This window comes from Mixophyes fleayi, chromosome 4 (assembly GCF_038048845.1).
Source record: "Mixophyes fleayi isolate aMixFle1 chromosome 4, aMixFle1.hap1, whole genome shotgun sequence".
NCBI lineage: Eukaryota > Metazoa > Chordata > Amphibia > Anura > Limnodynastidae > Mixophyes > Mixophyes fleayi.
The window spans coordinates 268,378,669-268,398,474 of NC_134405.1; the positions used below are offsets into that span (position 1 = coordinate 268,378,669).

A 19,806-nucleotide genomic window follows, 5' to 3' on the forward strand; every position below is an offset into this window, starting at 1 on the left:
GTATGCTGTAGTAGAGGTTTACTCAGAAATTTTTGCTGACACTAGAAATGTTTGGAGACAGAGTGCAAAGTATACAAATAATCATAAAACAAAAGTAATGCAAGAACTCACATAGGCTGGGATAAGGTCCAGTGTATTAGCAGAAATCTGACTGGTGACAAACCAAGAGTCATATATATCTATATAAAAGGTCTGAGCAGGTGACAACTAAGATAATGGTCAAACCTATACAAAGGTCAGGGCAGGTAGCAATCCAGAGAATGGTACAAGTCAGGGCAAACAGCAATCCAGTGAATGGTTAGCCAAAGGTAAGCTTTGGAACCAGAAGCACTCAAATGAGAACCACAGAAGCAAGAACTAACTACTTTCACAGGCAGTGAATGAAATAGCTGCCCCCACAAAAAAAAAGAGCAGGCGGTTAAAGACATGACTTCCTAGGAGCTGGGCATCCTACCACTGATTTGCTGCAGTGTGGTCATGTTACTGTACTTTAAACTGCCCATCTGGCCGTTCAGAAGCATCTATGGTACAATTACAGTAAATTGACCACATAAATTAGATTTTCCTTGAAACTGCCTATGGAAGGAAGGTTTTTCTTTAATCCAAACAAACAGATACACAGATTTACACAGTTATGGACAAAAAATATTGGCAGTTTTTCTCTAATAAAGCACAATTTCTTCCAGAAAATTGTTGAAATAAAAACACATTTTGGTATTGTGGAGATGTCCCTGGAGCCGGTGCCCGTGAAGAGGGCAATGATTCTGGCTGTCGCTGTGCCCCTGGAGTGGCTGAAGACTCCCTGGATGGCTGAGCCCTACAAGCGGGTGAAGAAAGAAGGTTACTCACCCGTGTATTGATCCAGCGGTGAGTCTTCTTCCTTGCAGGTCTTGTACGCGGAGGAAGGGTGAGCCAATCGGGGCTCACCTTTCTCCGCTGGCCAATCAGCGGCCAGATACGCGAGCCAATCACGGCTCGCGCCAGGCCTTTTAAAAGATTGGCGCCGACGTGAGCCAATCGGCGCTCGCGCCGGCTGATGATGTCGCTTATAAAGTCGCCGGGCGGCGCCATTTTGTCAGAAGTCCGTCAGTGGGGAAGAAGGAGGACGTCTCTTCAAGACGTCCAGCACCAGGAGCAGCGGCAGTGGTGACAGGGGGCCCTGGTAAGGGCCGTGAGCTACCCTGCCCGAAGACTCCAATCAAGCCGCCAGAGCAGTGATCGCCGGCGGGGAGCCCTTGCAGGGCTGAGAGCGCCCCCGCCTCCAGAGCAGCAGAGGAGCTAGCACCGAACAGGAGAAGAGGCGCCGCCGGCTGGAGGGTCTGGAAGTCCCGGAAAAGAAGGCAGAAGACGGAGTGGCAAGCTGAGATTCCTGCGCGGAGCAGGTAAGTAGCCTCAGCGTTAAGTCGGGCACTAGGCCCGTGTAGCTTGTAATAGGGGCACAAGGCCCAGGGAATTGGGCACTAGGCCCCGATGAAGTAGTGGGCCAGTAGGCCATGAGTCTTAAAGGGCACAAGGCCCTGTTAGTTAGATAGGGGGGGCTAGAGACCCCAGGTGTATAAGGGCACAAGGCCCTTAGGTAGGTAGTGGCCTAGAGGCCATAGGAAGGCCACAAGGCCTAAGTAGGGGGCTGATAGCCCATAGGTTGAGAAAGGGCACAAGGCCCTTAGTTAGATAGTGAGGCCACAAGGCCTAAGTAGACAGGGGTTAGTGCCCCTAGGTAGCAGGGCACAAGGCCCTAGTTAGTGGGCTCAGAGCCCCGAGTTAGAGAGGGGGCCAAGGCCTGTAAACAGAGCACAAGGCTCTGTGTGTAGTTGGGCAGAGGCCCATGGTGTGAAGGGCGGAAGGCCCTGGTGGTGTGACAGACGTGAGAGCCCTGTGAGTGTAGGCGCGGTCCTGTGTGAGGTGAGCACACGGAGTTAGCAGGTATAGTAGAGCGGAGGCTCCTGTGGGTGCTGTAGCAACCGGCTGGTTGGCTAGTAGCGGTGTGCTCTGGTGAGTAGCGTGCAAAGTACTGTATACTGTATTTATTCTGTTTGTGCGGCGTGTATTGTCTGTATTACTGTATCTTTGGGTGTCCAGGGGCAAGACGTCAGGCCCCCATTAAAGGCAGTCTCTTGTTCCCTGTGTTTTCCTGTGCTAACCCGTGCTGTGGGGGGACAAGTGTAGTTACCAGCTTACACATAGTCAGGGAAGAACATACGTAGTTTTCCCGTCCCTTAGGTCCCTGGGGTCACGCTGGTTCCCAGAGGGGGTGACTGAGTGAGTCGGTGGCAGTGCAGCACACCTTGAGGCAGTTCCAGGGGACGGCCCGTGGTTCTGGTTGAGGGTCCCCAAGCCCGAGTTCCGTGCAGGTTATCCTGTGGTTCCAGGTGTAAGGATACGTGTTCGATACCCAAGTACAGGCAGTCGGGCGGTTCAGTTTCGATTGGCTGTTCCGTGCGGCAGTCGGCCCGCGGGTTAGTGTGCTGTTCCAGTGAGCCTCAGTCGGGCCTGGTGCAGCCAGTCCTTAGGGTCCGTGGGTAACCCCATAGTAAGGAGACAGTCTCCTTGGTTAGACCTGGGTGAGGGGGTTAGGAACCGCCCTCCGGTATAGTCCGTGAACACCGGCTGGTGTTCCCCGTAGTGCTTAGTTAGTAGTTCCGTTAGTGCACCGCACCTAGTTAGTCATAGTTGTTTGACTTAGTTGCGTTGCCAACCATTAGAGCGTTGTTAGGATCGCGTCACTGTTGTAGTCAGTTTAGCGTTTGTAGGTGCCCATCTTAGTCTCACTGAGAGTGCAGAGGGAGGCTGTGTGTTCCTTGTCATCCGCAGGTGTCGGGGAGGTGCAGGAGAACCGGATCGGAAGTGGGAGTGTCCCGGTGAGTATCACGCTCGTTTCCCCCTTTCGGTTAGGCCCTCACTGGTGCGAGGTACTTGAGGCGGGACTAGTCCTGGTCTCAAGTGCCTGTAGTCCCCCGTGCCTTGGCGAGAGCAAAGTGAGGAGGCGGCAAGTGGGCTTGGACTGAGAGTGTCCTTGTTCATTGCCGTATTCTCGGACAGCCCTTACCTGGTAGGCACGGCCGTAATCTCTGTCTCTTTCTTAGAGGGACGTGGTTGGAGGTGACAAGGGTTGCGGCTGCTGATCTGCTGTGATCGAATCGCAGCTGGGATATCAGAAGCAAACTGGAAGTGACCATCGTTTACAAGGTAAGTTCTTTTGTGTTGCGTCTGTCCTGTTCCCCGCAGTCGCTACAGTATCCCCATATGTATTTTGTTGGTTTGCAATGGAATAAAAACATAAAAAGCAGAGAAAGGTACTCTGTGGAATAAGTCAAATCTTATTCCACAGAGAAATCCTTAAATAGGGTGCACATAGTAATTGGTATCTTTTTAAAGTAGATAGAAATAGTTAGATTTCAAGCAGGTGATTTTCCTTCACTTTGGAAGTGTACTCACTTTTTGATTAATAGCAGATGCTTGCCATACAACAATCACTCACTAACCAAGCTTGAAGAGAAAAAATGACTCATTTATCTGTTTTTTGTTGCAGAGTGTATTGCAATGAGCATGGAGAAAAGAAAGTCAGAGAATTTTTTGAGGAGATCAAATAGAAGACTGTAGCCAAGCACGGACAATCTCAGGGCTAAAAATCATTCTACAAAGACCATGATGTTTCCATTTCCACTGTATGTAATGTATTAGGGCATTTAACTGTAGCCAAACTTCTCTAGGTGAGAAAAATTGATTGAAGATCATGCAGCATAGTTGGCGAAAAAAGCACCTCGATTAACTGCCAAGCAGACACAAGGTTTGACAGTTTCAATTTGCACAATTCATCACCAACTCAGTGAAATGGGGTTTATATGGAAGGAGGCACAAAAATACTTCACTACTAAGAAAGACAGACATAAGAAAGTCCAATTTGAGTTTGCTAATATTAGAAATGAGCGGGTTTGGTTTCCTTGAAACCGAACCCACCCGAATTTTGGGGTTCCGAATAGACGCGAGAGTACCGAGCCAACTCGGTACTCTCGCGCCTATTTGGATTCCATAGTGAGGCAAAACGTCATTGTGACGTTGTTGGATCTCGGATCTCGCGAGTTTTGGAATCCACTGCGATCTAGCGCCATTTGAGAGAGGGACAGAGAAGGGTTAGGTCAGAGTAGAGCAGGCAAAGTGATAGAGTAGAAATAGGAGGGTGGGTATTTTTCTGAATTTGCACTACAAAGTTTGCGGTCTCATATACCCCATTATAAAAAAGCTGTATTTGCTGAGTGCTGAAATCCTAATATAGCACTGTATTTTTCTGAATTTGCACTACAAAGTGTTTGGGGTCTCATATACCCCCTTATAAAAAAGCTGTATTTGCTGAGTGCTGAAATCCTAATATAGCACTCTATGTTTCTGAATTTGCACTACAAAGTGTAGGGTCTTACTAAAATGGATTCACAGCAGTACACAGATGAGCAGGAGCAGCAAGCAGCTGCTGCCACCAGTCCTGATGGTAGTTTTCCCTGTACGTCATCTGGTAAAGCCTATGTAAAAGTACATCGTCTTTTGAAGTTAGGGAAAAAAAATCAGACAAAAAAACACCTTTTACCATGTTGAAGAGAAAAAGAGCTGTAATTCAGAAAAAGTTAACTGTCGATAAAAAACAAATTGCCAACATGCCATTCTACACACGCAGTGGCAAAGAAAGAATGAGGCCTTCGCCTTTCTCTATGAGTGTGAGATCGAAAAATGTTACTGAGGCTTCTTCTTGTAAGGTCACTCATGACCAAGCAAGACCAAGTAATTCGGAGTCCAAAAGTGGTCCACAACTACTGCTACGTGTGAAAGCTGAGCTGGAAGAAAACAGTAAGGCATTAGAGGAAAATGTATGCTCAGAATCAGAAATGACACCTATTCCTGAGGAGAGTCCATCCACGAGTGGTATGTGTAATCGTGACCATTCTGATAGTGTACCCATAAAGAAGGGCCATTTCTGCTGATGTGCGCCTGAACAGCCCAAGTGTAGACGGTGATACACCAATTGAGGATGCCACTTTGGAATTGGAAGAGGATGAGGGGGATATTTGTGTAGGTGACGAGGGCGCTAATGAGGATGAGGTTGTTTGTGTAAGTCCTGCACCAGTGGAAGCAGTTCTGGCACGTGACAAGAAGAAGGCCATTGTCATGCCTGGACATAAGACCAAAAAGCCACTTCTTATGCGTGGAATTATTTTTACCCAAATCCTGACAGCAGTTGTCTAGCCATTTGTAGTGTATGTAATGCCACAGTCAGTTGAAGGAGGGTCCTCAACCATCTTGGAACCTCATCCATGTTACGCCATTTGACCCGAGTTCATGGCAAGGTGTTGGGAAAAGCTGAAAGTTATAATAAAAAAATAACAACAAGCGGTCCATCATCAGCTAGGACCTATCTCTCACCTACATCCCGATGCCTGCAATCTGCACCCACAACAATGTCCTCATCAATATCCTCAGTAGCGATCGGAGTTAGCCCTGCATCCAACTCGGTAAGGCTCGATGACTCCTGCCCTATAATTGATTCCTCTGAAGAATTCTTGAGCGCTAGTCCCACTGCTGCTGCTGCTGGGGGTGAGTCTTCCTCCCATAAGCAGCCCAAGAAGAAGAGCACTAGTACTTTACAACAATTGACTGGTTTTCCTAGAGGAAGCAAGTATGACAGCAGTCACCCAGTCGCAAAGCGGATCACAGACGCCATGGCAACTATGCTAGTGTTAGATCTGCGACCAATAGCCACTATAAACGCAACTGGTTTTTCACAGTTAATTGATGTTTTGTGTCACCATTACAAAATTCCATTGCGACACCATTTTTCAAGAAAAGCTATTCCACAACTGTACCAAAACGTTCGTAAAAATGTACTAATTGGGCTCAAAAATGCCATTCTACCCACTGTACACTTAACCACAGATATGTGAACAAGTGGAAGTGGCCAAACCAAAGATTATATGACTGTGACAGCCCACTGGGTTGGTCATTCGTCTTCACAAGCAGGAACAGCAGCAGCATGTACATAACATTTCTCACAGGCAGGCTACTCTTTGTATTACCGGCTTCACTAACAGGCATATAGCTGATTTGTTACGAAAACTAAGGGATATCATTGATACATGGCTTATACCACTTGGACTCTCCCCAGGATATGTTATTTCTGATAACGCCAACAATATTGTGCGAGCATTACAGTTGGGTGAATTCCATCACATTCCCTGTTTTGCTCACACAATAAACTTGGTGGTGCAGAGCTTCTTGAAAAATAACCGGGAGGTGCAGGAGATGCTTTCGGTGGCTCGTAAAATCTCGGGACATTTCCGGCATTCTGCCACAGCATGTAGGAGATTGCAGCAGCTCCAAGAACAATTTAATTTGCCCTTAAGCAAGAGGTGTTAACAAGGTGGAATTCCACCCTGTACATGGTTCAGAGGATGGAGGAACAGCGCAAAGCCATAGAAGCGCATTGCACAAGCCATGACACTGGGAAAGGAGGGGGAATGTATTTCAGTCTTGCACAGTGGAGAATCCTTTCTGTGCTGTGCAAGGAGCTGAAACCATTTGAAGTTGTGACATATGAAGTGAGTTCAGACTCTGCTAGCTTGAGCCAAGTCATTCCCTTAATTCGACTTTTGGAAAAGCAGCTTGACAAACTGAAGGAGGAGATGAAAGACAGCAATTCCACAAAGTATGTTGGCCTTGTAGATCAAGTACTTAATTCGCTTCCAATGATCCAAGAGTTATTAAAATCTTGAAGTCGGATCACTATGTTTTGGCGACTATGCTTGATCCTAGGTTTAAGAGCTACATCGATTCTTTGCTTCCAAATTACCGATACAGTAATCAGTTGCAAAGAGCTCTTGGTCAGCAAGTTGACCGCTGAACTGGGCCTTGGCTTGACGACGTCTCCTCCTTTAGTCTCTCAGGCAGCTGCTGCTCGTAAGAAATTGCACTTTCCAAAGAGAAGCAGGGATGACGCAGATGGCAGATCACAACAGTTTGACATCTGGTCTGGTTTGAAAGATTTTACCAAAAAAGTGTGACCTCGGCCATAACTCCATCAAATCCTACTATTAACATGCAAAGGATGGTGGAGGATTATTTTCAAGAGTTAATTGATATCGAAATGTCAGACAGTCCATTTCCATACTGGGAGGAAAAACAAGCAATTTGCAAACCCATGTACAAACTTGCTTTGCAGTACCTAAGCTGCCCACCCTCCAGTGTGTACTCAGAAAGAGTTTTCAACACAGCCGGGAACCTGGTCAGTGATCGACATAGGAGGTTACTTCCTAAAAATGTGGAAAAGATGATGTTCATCAAAATGAACTACATTTTCCACGAGGAAGGCCTTTATCGGCAAATACATTCAAGTATTGACACTTCTCTAATGGCGGATTCCAGCGGAGATTAAGTAATAGTCTGTGGTGATGATGTACACACTGATGAGGGTGAGGATGATGCTGAAGATGATGACATCATTATCTTGACAGTGTAGAATTCACTTCACAGCACTGTTGGTCAAACATGCCTTTAGGCCATTGATAGCTGTTTTAGTGGGGGCCCAAACAAACCAAGCACTTCAGCCACAAAAGTGGCAGCCCTTGTCGCTGAAGTGCTTGGTTTGAGTTAAAGTGTGCATGTCCTTTGTAAGATCCAACATATGGGTGGGTGGGAGGGCCCAAGGACAATTCCATCTTGCACCATTAATCTTTCTTGCCACTGATGTGTGTTTCTGCTATTACTCTAACAAGCCTATTGTTAGCTTGTTTAGGGAGGGCCATGTTGGACTTGCACTTTAGCCACAAAAGTGGCACTCCTTGTGGATGAACTGCTTGGCTTGATAAATTGTACATGCTACCTCTCCTACAATTGAATGGAAATCATTGGAAATTAGTGTTAGTGAGGTTAAGAATGATGTAGATACAAAATAATAACAAAATTATGTGATTTTACTCCAAAAAATTAAATTTAATAAAAATTGTTAAACAAAACCAAAACCAAAACACGCAAGGACAGTTTTGGCAAAACCAAAAGCAAAACTCGAAGCTAATGCAGATCCAAAACCAAAACACGGGGGTCAGTGAGCATCTCTAGCTAAAATACACCTGAACAATCCAAATTCCTTATGGAAGAATGTCCTGTGGACAGATGAGACCAAATTAGAGCTTTGACAAAGCCCTTCACTCCTATATTTTCATAAAGCAAAATGAAACTTTCAGAGAAAATTAAACCTTCCCTACAGTAAAACATGGAGGTGGTACAGTATAGGAAAGTGGTGTTATCTAAACTTGGAGGACAATCTGGATAAATTTAGAGTATTTTTAATTCCTATCATATTTTCTATTGATTTGGGTCCAAGTTTTATAAATATCTTTTAATATAATATTTTAATGGAATTGAGAAGGGATTAGAGATCTGGGGAGGTTTAAGAGTATAAATGGTGAATAGGGATAAAAGAGTTCACTTTCTAAAGCCTGATTTGGTTGCTCCTGATTAAAGAGCCAATCCAAAAATTAGAGTTATAGGGTTGGAGGAAGAGTACACTTTTCATGCTAGCATTATGGCCCAAAAAAGACAAAGGGAGGTTTTGCTAGTTATCTAAGAATGTTGTAATCATTTTAATGATGGGTGGGTAACTAAAGTCGTAAAGGTTGTGTAGCTAAAAAAGGATGTATATTCCTATACATTTAATTTTAGTTAAAAACAATCTAAACCAGAAACATAGAGTGCTATATTAGGATTTCAGCACTCAGCAAATACAGCTTTTTTTTTATAAGGGGGTATATGAGACCCCAAACACTTTGTAGAGCAAATTCAGAAAAATACAGCGCTATATTAGGATTTCAGCACTCAGCAAATACAGCTTTTTTTTTTTATAAGGGGGTATATGAGACCCCAAACACTTTGTAGTGCAAATTCAGAAAAATACAGTGCTATATTAGGATTTAAGCACTCAGCAAATACAGCTTTTTTATAAGGGGGTATATGAGACCGCAAACTTTGTAGTGCAAATTCAGAAAAATACCCACCCTCCTATTTCTACTCTATCACTTTGCCTGCTCTACTCTGACCTAACCCTTCTCTGTCCCTGTCTGTCTGTAATTGTGGAATCATGTAAAACAACGTCTGTTCCAGATAGAGGCTTCAGCTCAGATTTACTTAGGTTAATTTCGTAACCAGCAAATGAGCTAGGATAGATTTCTGAGGGTCAGAAACCATGAGTAGTATATCATCTGCGAAGAGTGCAAGTTTATTGTCACACCTCCTCAGATGAATGTTGTGCAAATGACAGTGGGGAAGGAATGGAGAGGAGATTAATCCATTTGCTAACATATGAGCAGTGGGGGACTGGTAACGGGTTTTTAAAATATTGATATTTTGGACAGGAACTCAAACCTTCGAAGGGTCTTGAATAACTGATCCCATGTCACAAGACCAAAGGCTTTTTCGGCATCAAGCGTAATAGTAAAGTTTGATCATTCATTCCAGACACCTAAAAAGACTGAATACAGTTAAAACTTACCTGACATTTGTCACTCCGGGATATATTTACTGAACTGCAGGTTTGATAAAGAAGAGATTCTAGTTAACATTTATTTAGTACAAAAATGCAAAAATGACAGCTACAATCTGATTGGTTGCTGTTAGGAACCCCTCCAGCCGGCACAACACAACCCGGAATCTACTCTGCCAGTCAGGTGTTCACTGGAGCCCCTGATGGTGGGGACAGACTGGGCCGCAGACTGACAGAGGGTCGTGAAGTGCGTACCAGCTGGGGAGAACCCAGGCAAGAGGAGTCAGGTCCACGCAGAGGTCAAGGGCCGGCAGCAGACAACGGTATCGATGAACAAGCTGAGGTCAGGGGTCACAGGCAAATAGCAGAACGGGTAAACAGGCCAAAGATCAGGGTCACAGGAAACACAAGCAAGGTCCAAATCAAAGCCAAGGGTCATACACGGGGAGTCAAATAGAGATATCAGGATACAGGACAGGAACTAGCAGGTCAGCAGACTGGAACACAGAAGCTATAACCGGCAATGAGGCAGCAGACCTCATTGCCTTAAATACCAGTGGCCACCAATCAGAGCCTAGCTCTGAATTAGACACAGCCCCCAGCATAATTAATAGGCTGCATTAATTAGCCCACAGGCTAGAACATATGGTGAGCGCTGCGCCCGGCTTCCTCTCATTGCCGGGACGCAGCGCCGAAGCGTCTTCTCGTTGCCCCGGCAACGGCCGGGTCAGGGCCGGAAGTGACGTCCCGGTCGCCATAGCGACGGCCGGGACGCAGGTGAGTGAGTCGCGGCGGCTGGGCACCGCCGCGGCTCGTAACAGTACCCCCCTTGAGGAGGGGTCGAGGGACCCCGACATCCAGGTTTTCTTGGGAACCTCCTGAAGAATTCCTTCAATTGTTTAGGGGCATGGAGTTGTCTTCGCGGAACCCAAGATCGCTCTTCTAACCCGCGATTCCTCCACTGCACCAGGAAGTGCACCTGTCCTTGCACTTTTTTGGAATCTAAAATCCTTTGAACCACATATCTTAGTGGCTTCCTCGAACTTCCCCCAGGCACAGTTGAGGATTGGCTAGGATACAATACCGGCTTCAACAATGAACAATGAAATGTGTTCGGAATTTTTAGTGAGCTAGGAATCTTCAATCTAAAAGCTACCGGATTGATCTGTTTGGTAATCATGAACGGCCCAATAAATTTAGGCCCTAGTTTTTTACAAGGCTGTCTGAGCCTGAGATTTCTAGTTGATAGCCATACTTTCTGGCCCACTTTGAATGGGCAGGTGGTACGGTGGCGATCCGAATTTTTTTTGGCCGACAATGAGGATTTTTTCAAGGAGGACTGAACTTTCCCCCAAATTACTTTCAGATCAGTAGCTGTGGAATGAATCTCCGGAATACCAGCAAATTTGAGAGAGTACAGAGAATTAGACCTGGGATGGAAACCGAAGTTACAATAGAACGGGGAAGTTTGAGTAGATGAGTGAGATGAGTTATTGTAGGCAAACTCTGCCCAAGGCAGCAAAGATGACCAGTTGTCATGGAATTCTGAGGAATAACATCGGAGGAACTGTTCAAGTGCTTGGTTAACCCTTTCAGTTTGCCCGTTAGACTGAGGGTGGTATGCAGATGACAGACTGATCCGGATTCCGAGGAGGGTGCAGAAGGATTTCCAGAATTGTGCTATGAATTGTGAACCACAATCAGAAACAATATCGGAAGGAAGGCCATGGAGCCGGAAAACATGTTGTATGAAGAGAATGGCCAGATCTCGAGCTGTAGGAAGCCTGGTTAATGGGATGAAATGTGCCATTTTACTGAAACGGTCCACCACAACCCAAATAGTATTATGTCCTGCAGAAGGTGGCAAATCAACAATAAAATCCATGGACAAATGTGTCCAAGGTTTTGCAGGAATGGGCAATGGAAGCAATTGACCCACCGGGCGAGTCCTGGGGACTTTGTTCCTGGCACAAATTTCACACGAGAGGACATGACTTTTGACGTCAGCGGACAAGGATGGCCACCAGACCGTACGGGAAAGGATCTCCAGCGTCTTATAAACTCCAGGGTGTCCAGCAGACCTACTATTATGCGCCTCTGCAAGAACCGCCTTCCTTAGATGGACTGGAACAAAAAGACGTTGTTCCGGAGTAGTATCAGGGGCTAATTTCTGGAATCTCTGAAGTGTGATACTCAGATCTTGGGTTAATCAAACATGGATTATGGAAGGAGGAATAATAGGCTCTGGGTTCGAAACTGGAACGTGGTGTGCCAAGAAACTTCTGGACAGAGCATCTGCCCGGACATTTTTGGAACCCGGTCGATAGGTGATCAGGAAATTGAACCGGGTAAAGAACAACGACTAACGGGCCTGTCTGGGATTTAGACGTTTGGTCGATTGTATATATTGCAAGTTCTTGTGGTCGGTAATGACAGAGATCTGATGTGGAGCACCCTCCAGCCAATGTCGCCACTCCTCGAAGGCCCATTTGATTGCCAACAGTTCCTTATTCCCAACATCATAGTTGGCTTCTGCTGAAGAGAACTGACGGGAGAAATAGGCACACAGGTGTAGACGATTAGTATGAGGGTCCTTCTGTGATAGTATAGCCCCAGCACCGACGTCAGAGGCGTCGACCTCAAGAACAAATGGTTTAGCTGGATCCGGGTGTCTAAGGACCTGAGCGGAGACAAAGGCTTTTTTCAGGCTTTCGAATGAGGCTACTGCTTGAGGCGACCAATTAGTTGGATCCATCCCTTTACGGGTTAGGGCGACAATGGGAGCCACGATGTCCGCAAAACCTGGAATGAACCTTCTATAATAATTGGAGAAGCCCAGAAACCTCTGCACCGCCTTAAGGTTGTTTGGTTGCACCCAATCTAGAATAGCCTGAACCTTAGTTGGATCCATGGAGAATCCCTCAGAAGAGATTATGTAACCTAAAAAGGATACTTTCTGCACCTCGAACTCACACTTTTCTAGTTTGGCGTAAAGGTGGTTCTCTCGCAGTCTTCGTAGAACTTGTTTAACGTGATTCTGATGTACAGACAGCGATCTGGAATAGATGAGGATATCATCTAAATAGACGACCACGAAACTACCAAGAAAGTCCCGAAGAACCTCATTGATTAAGTCCTGGAATACTGCAGGTGCATTGCTAAGACCGAACGGCATAACCAAGTATTCATAATGGCCAGAGTGCGTATTGAATGCCGTCTTCCACTCGTCTCCCTCCTTGATACGGATGAGGTTATACGCTCCACGAAGATCGATTTTTGAGAAGACAGTAGCACCTCTCAGCTGATCAAATAATACGGAGATGAGCGGAAGGGGATAGGTATTCTTGATTGTAATAAGATTCAATCCCCGGTAATCAATACAGGGTCTTAGTCCTCCGTCCTTTTTGGATACAAAGAAGCATCCTGCTCCTACGGGAGATTTAGATGGCCTGATGAAGCCCTTCTCCAGATTTTCTTCAATGTATTCCTGCATGGACTTGGTCTCTGGACCAGAGAGAGAGTACAGGCGACCCTTAGGCAACTTGGAACCAGGAATAAGCTCGATGGCACAGTCAAAGTCACGGTGTGGTGGTAAGGTGTCAGCAGCTTTCTTGGAGAACACATCCCAGAACTCATGATATTGTGAGGGAAGCTGCTCCGGAATAGACTGAATCACCCGCAGGGGCAGTGACAAGCAGGACTGTGTACAGTAAGAGCTCCACTGGACAATTTCTCCTTTTACCCAGTCCATGACAGGGTTATGACGGGAAAGCCATGGGTGACCCAAGATCAAGGGAACTGATGAACAATCGATAAGAAGGAAGGTTATTGACTCTGAATGGAGAGCTCCGATTTTTAATTGTAGTGGCGAGGTCTCCCAGGAAATCTTGCCACCAGGCAACGGACCTCCATCTAAGCCACAGACAGTAATAGCGGACTTGAGTTTTACCATCGGAATTTTAGCAGCGCGGGCGAACCCGATGTCCAGGAAGTTGCCTGCAGCTCCACTATCAACGAAGGCAGACAGGTCCATTGAACAAGCACTAAACATGAGCTGTGCAGGGATCAATACGGCGTTTTTCGGGGAGACAATCTGCAGACCTAGGTGAACTTTCCCCTCGTTCCCTAGGCATGCTCTTTTCCCGGCTTATTCGGGCAGGAACGGGAGAAGTGGCCTTTTGTGCCACAATAGAGACATAGGCCCTGTGATCTTCTCTTGTCTCTTTCCTCAGGGGAGAGACGATACGCCCCCAATTGCATGGGTTCCTCACTATCCGTGGGAACAGGAATGAAGCCGGATAGAGGTGATGATGTCTCCTTTTCGATTTTCCGCTCTTTAAATCTCCTGTCGATTTTAATGGAGAGGTGCATCAGATCCTCCAGAGAGGTAGGAGATGGGTACTGCACCAAAGAGTCTTTGACCTGTTCCGACAGGCCAAGACGGAACTGACTCCGCAAGGCAGGATCATTCCATCCACTATCAGGTGACCATCTACGGAATTCAGCGGAGTATTCCTCTGCCGAGCGCCGGCCTTGTTTCAAGGCCCGTAGACGAGTTTCAGCGGAGGCAGTACGGTCCGGGTCGTCATATAGTAGACCTAACGCCTCGAAGAAAGCGTCTACTGACTGCATGGCAGGACTGGTCTGCGGCAAGAAAAACGCCCAGGACTGGGGGTCACCCTGTAGAAGGGAAATGATAATCCCGACTCTTTGATGCTCTGACCCGGAGGAGCGGGGTCTCAATCGGAAATAGAGCTTGCAGCTCTCCCTGAAATTCCGAAACAGGGACCTATTTCCAGAGAAGCGATCCGGCAAGTTCATCTTAAATTCACAGACGGAACTTGGAGTGGGTTGTGACACTTTTGCGGCTTCTTCTTGAACAGACAGACGCTCAGCCAATCCCTGGATCATCTGATATAAGGACTCAACATGAGCTGCTAGGGCTTGTGCCGGAGACGGTGAGGATCCACTTGCATCCATTCCAACCTCGTCTCCGTGAGTGGGCCGGTTATAATGTTAGGAACCCCTCCAGCCGGCACAACACAACCCGGAATCTACTCTGCCAGTCAGGTGTTCACTGGAGCCCCTGATGGTGGGGACAGACTGGGCCGCAGACTTACAGAGGGTCGTGAAGTGCGTACCAGCTGGGGAGAACCCAGGCAAGAGGAGTCAGGTCCACGCAGAGGTCAAGGGCCGGCAGCAGACAACGGTATCGATGAAAAAGCTGAGGTCAGGGGTCACAGGCAAATAGCAGAACGGGTAAACAGGCCAAAGATCAGGGTCACAGGAAACACGAGCAAGGTCCAAATCAAAGCCAAGGGTCATACACGGGGAGTCAAATAGAGATATCAGGATACAGGACAGGAACTAGCAGGTCAGCAGACTGGAACACAGAAGCTATAACCGGCAATGAGGCAGCAGACCTCATTGCCTTAAATACCAGTGGCCACCAATCAGAGCCTAGCTCTGAATTAGACACAGCCCCCAGCATAATTAATAGGCTGCATTAATTAGCCCACAGGCTAGAACATATGGTGAGCGCTGCGCCCGGCTTCCTCTCATTGCCGGGACGCAGCGCCGAAGCGTCTTCTCGTTGCCCCGGCAATGGCCGGGTCAGGGCCGGAAGTGACGTCCCGGTCGCCATAGCGATGGCCGGGACGCAGGTGAGTGAGTCGCGGCGGCTGGGCACCACCGCGGCTCGTAACAGTTGCTATAGGCAACACTTTCACTTTTTCAAACCCACAGTTTAGTAAATATACCCCGGAGTGTCTACCCCAGTTGTGTTTGGTTTTTATGTATAAGACGTGGTAATAACACCTTTAGTCTCTTTGCCATAATTTTAGTGAAGAATTTATAATCAACATCTAAGGGGTATATTTATCAAGCTACGGGTTTGAAAAGTGTAGATGTTGCCTATTTCAACTAATCAGATTCTAGCTATCATTTATTTAGTACATTCTACAATGACAACTCAAATCTGATTGGTTGCTATAGGCAACCTCTCCACTTTTTCAAACCTGGAGCTTGATAAATTTACCCCTAAGAGGGATATTAGTCGGTAGGACCCCGGGAGTGTAGGATCTCTACCTGGTTTGGAAAGCACTTTGAACACAGCCATATTGAAATGTTCTGGAAGTGTCTTATTAGACAGCATTCCATTAAAAAAAAGTGGTGAGAGGGGTGGTAACCTGGCTGCAAAGAATTTTATAAAACTCGCCACTGAGACCATCAACGTTTTTTCACTACATTGAGAACTTCTCCAGGGAAAGTGGGCGAAATCAAAGAATCTGCTTGGGAACTTGTAAGTGTGGGTAAGGTAATTGAGCTTTGAAGGCAGAATATAAGGTCTTATTACATATCAGAAATCCGTGTATGAAAATGATTAAAATAGCCTGATGCAGTATATCAAAAGTCCACAAGGTGGTGATCCTCACATTTAACAAGTTGGAAGTATCCAAATGACTGTCATAGAAGTAAAATATAATGCACTGACAGGGGCTTTAGCCAGAACAAAAGAGGTACAAATGTAGGACCACTTTAAAGGAGTTAGTTACCAGTGGTGCAGATGGCATATAGAGAGGGTGCTTCAAACATGCAGTAATCGAAAACTGTAGTGTTTGGTCCTCTGGCATACATCAATTAAGGGATAAAAATGAGAAAAAGAAAGCAAAAATGTGAGCGCAGATACAATGATCATATACACATGCAACCAAACAGGCGATGACTGCTCCGTTAGCAATGTTCAATACTTCTGGAATAAGTTGTGGTCTCCCAGTAATGAAGGGGCCCACCTGCAGTGCAGTTCAGTTTTCAAAGGTACACACCAGTTCTGGTATAGAAGCTGGCTGTGTTGTGGAGGTAGTTGTGCACTAAGGAGCCACGATCCTGACATAGCCAAGTGGAAAGTTGAAGAGATCAAGGTGCTCTTTGTGGGGAAAGGTCTAAGTTCCCAGTTCTGTGCACCGAATAGTTTGGGTGTTGCCATGAAGACCTCACTCCCTGCATTGGCCCCAAAACAGAGCTCCTCGGGGAGAAAGGTTGTCTTAGTCTGCACCAAGTGGACGGGACTCTAAAACTAAAAATACTCTAAACATACTCTGCTCAGTGGAGTATCATCTAACCTGCAGTGATAACAGATAGAAGTGGCAAACGCAGGATTTGTAGAGAGGGGTTTCCATGCCAGGTCGACCAGTGGGAGTGACCAGAATGCATTGGTGTGCAGCTTTAATTTTAGACAGTGCTTGGCTGCTCTCCAACTCTTCCTATCCCCATAATATACACGGGTAATCCTGCATGCACTACTGTTAGGTGCAGTCAGCTCTACATGTGAAGCGGGACAGACCTCCAAACTGTTCCTACAGTCAAGACAAAGTCCTAACTAAGTGTGTCAGCACAGTTTGCAGACTCTCCTGCTCTCTCCTACCTAATCTTGCTGCGTTCACTACATGTTGCTGCTGCTAGTGTCCTAAGCTAAGTTGCAGCTTGTCTGGATCCTGGAATGTTGGGTCCCTGTTTGGAAAAAGAACAAGTATCTAATATAGAAATCTCAGCAATAATTGAACATAGTAGCATTTACTTTTAAGAAATAACAATCCTTCTCTCCAAACTCAGCCACACATTCAATTAATAGTACCCAAACCACCCCAGCATTAAATGAATAGTCCCATCAACACACCCTTAATAGGTTCGCCATAAACCCACTATTAAATTAAATATCCCCAACCTTCACCCTACCAATAAATTAAAAGCTCTCACTCTTAACCTACTACAAAATTAATATTTCCCACACCATCCACATTACATAAAATACCCCACCTACATTTACATTAAAATATCTTTTCCCCCTTCCTCTGTACTTATAATAAAAGTCCCTTCAAGCCTATGTTTGCAAAGGAACTATTGTACTTATACATAAAATCCCCCCACTTACATTAAAAGCACATTATAACCCTTCCCCCCCCCCCCCACACACACACACACACTCTTACCCTCTTCATTTAGTGCTTTTTCTTGAGTCCTCCTGCTGCACATACGATACATGCAGGCAGTGGGAGAGACAGCGGCGGAGACAGATGTGTGTGAGCAGGCAATATGTGGGTTTGCTAAGGTGAGGAATTGGTTGGCTGAATTGTACCGACATTCACTGCCAGGTTAACATTTTAATTTAGAATAAACAGACTTTTTAATCCAGCTGTTTTATTACACTGATTAGGGAATTGCCATGGTTTGATCTTGAGGGCCTAAATGTATATAGAAATTATATATGTATGTTTGCTAATCCATGAAGAGGCACAAAAAGAGTTCTGGGAATCTTATTTCATTTTCTCTTTAATTTTTTTCATTATAATTTTTATTGAACTTACAATATAAATACAATAGAGAAAAAAAATCCACATGTTAAAATTTATAAATTTAAACACTTAAACAATGACGTCTTCTTCCTTCACCATATAAAATATATTTTCCATACAAAAGCTATAAATCCATAAAAATATCAACATATCCACACTCCAAAGTGGCCTTTATATAAGGTAAATATATAAATACCTATGAGAATACCATATCAGTGTTACATATCTATATTGATAGTGGGGTCTTCCATTAATACCCTAGCTTCATACCATTTTGTAGAATAAAAACATTTATAAATTTGATGTTTAATATTAGGTGACAATGGATTAATATAGCTTTCCCATCTAGCAAATAGTTTCTTCATTTGCTTCTCCGTATAGATAGAAGCTTCTATCCAAACCATCCAAAACATATAAGACATCTTTTCCTTAAATAATGTTAAAGATTGAGGTCGAGACTGTAAAATACACTTCTTTGCCACTGCTGATATAATAAGTAGCATTGTCTTACTACTTTTAGTACACCTTAGTCAGTTAACTAAAATCCCTAACACTGCCCATACAGGAGATAATGGGACAAAATTAGCTAACTCTTCCATAACATAGAACTTAATTTGAATATATACACACGCACACATATATATATATATATATATATATATATATATATATATATATAAAAACACAAATAGAGATATAACTGGCGCTGATCACCACAGCGTAACCACTTCAAATAAATGAGGTGGAAAGATTATATATATAAAAAGATATACATACAATATATATGAAAATTCAGTCCCAAATCCACAATGCATAAAAAACACTTGACTCTTGTAAGAGTGGCAGCCTCGATAGCCTGAAACCAGATGGTTAATCCGGACGGGATGGATTGCTGTAACAGAAGAACAAGCAGGGCGCCTCTGAATGTATTATCAATTGTATAGTGTGGAATAGAGCAATAACTTGCATACCATGAAGTTGTAGATGATAAACTTTACAGAAGATATTGGAGTAATCTTTGCTTTGCCTTTAGTCCTCCAGATCTCCACCGATCCATACAAAATACAGGAAAACAGCAAACATAGTGTAATACTGCAAAAATCACAGCAATATCACCAGGTTCCCCACAATACTATGGGTTATATGGGATAACTATCCCAAAATAGTAATAGGACACCACCACGAGTGCACAAAATAAATATTAAAATCTGCGTACCAGATATAGTGATATATTCCACTTCTGAAGGGTATTAAAACATGTGTAACACCAATGTCTTCACGATCACAACCTCATCCATATGGCGAAAATGCATAAGATTGAAAAAAGGAAGGATATTTTGGTATGCATAAAAAATGTTTAATAAAATATAATAAAAGCACTCACATGAGGTATTGGGTAATACACTGGATACAGCTCAACGCGTTTCGTCTTGTAACAATCAAGACTTCATCAGGAGCATAACATGTACCAGGTTCCAGCTGATGCAGAAAGTAGCATGAATGTCCAGAAACAATCAGGTAAGGACAACAGGAAATTACATCAGGATTGGACAACAGGAAAGGACAACACAGGATGGGACAACAATAACCAGTATATATATATATATATATATATATATATATATATATATATTTATACACACACATACACATATATACACATATATATATATATATATATATATATATATATATATATATATATACACACTCATATATACACATACACACATATATATATATATATATATATATACACACACATATATGCACATGTATATATATATATATATATATATATATATATACACACACACATATATGCACATGTATATATTTATATATATATATATATATATATATATATATACATGTTTTTCATCACATATCCTAATCCTCTAATGAAAGTTTAACAGCCACCAAAATCATACACCGTTG

General features: G+C 44.4%; 1 long non-coding RNA gene across 1 annotated transcript; it reads right to left on the bottom strand.

The window, feature by feature from the left end:
* Nucleotides 1-18,509: 18,509 nt before the first annotated feature.
* LOC142150134 (uncharacterized) lies at nt 18,510-19,334 on the bottom strand. Its single transcript, XR_012691034.1, has 2 exons — nt 19,253-19,334; nt 18,510-18,760 (listed from the first exon to the last, which is right to left on the bottom strand). It is a non-coding gene; the product is annotated as an uncharacterized LOC142150134 (long non-coding RNA).
* Nucleotides 19,335-19,806: the final 472 nt, after the last annotated feature.